Genomic DNA, 683 nt, shown 5'->3' with positions numbered 1-683 from the left:
GTAGTAGTACTAGTAGTAGTAGTAGTAGTAATGATGGTCCAGATACTTGTTTATCTTAGCCAATGAGGTACTTGTACTTCACTCTGTGCTTTAATCCATAAACTACTACTTTTCAAAATAAGAGCCCCAGTTTATTTACCAGCAGTTACCGTCACAGTTCTCTGTGTTGCAGTGACCCCTGGTGGCAGAGGAGAGTCACTGCAGCAGCATCCTCACATTTACTTCACCTGATTTACCTGTGACTCTGTGGCTTTATTCAGCATTGCTTTATTTTGACGGTCCAGCGCAGACACACGACTTCCTGTCCTGGAGATTTTTTTATGTGTCAGTATAAGAATAAAGAATAAAGAGTTTAAAAGTGAGACTGTTAAATTAAGATCCATCTTTTGTGTAAAACTAGTGAATCATAAATAATAATCATAATAATAAAAGTAATCATACGATAATATGAATAATCACAAGCACTTACAGATTATATATATATATATACACATTATATTCATATTTATATATATATTGCAGTTTTTAAAGCTGCTTATATTTCATTATAATGTGGGTTCAGATAATAACTAATATGAATATCAATTATTAAAGAGACAGGAGCTAAGCTAAGAGCAGTATGAGAGGGTTTTTTAAACATTATTATTCCAGTAGGACCCTAAATACAAGAATGACCCTGAAAA

Source organism: Pempheris klunzingeri, chromosome 3 (genome assembly GCF_042242105.1).
Source record: "Pempheris klunzingeri isolate RE-2024b chromosome 3, fPemKlu1.hap1, whole genome shotgun sequence".
Classification (NCBI taxonomy): domain Eukaryota; kingdom Metazoa; phylum Chordata; class Actinopteri; order Acropomatiformes; family Pempheridae; genus Pempheris; species Pempheris klunzingeri.
Note: the sequence above shows the minus strand (reverse complement) of the source record.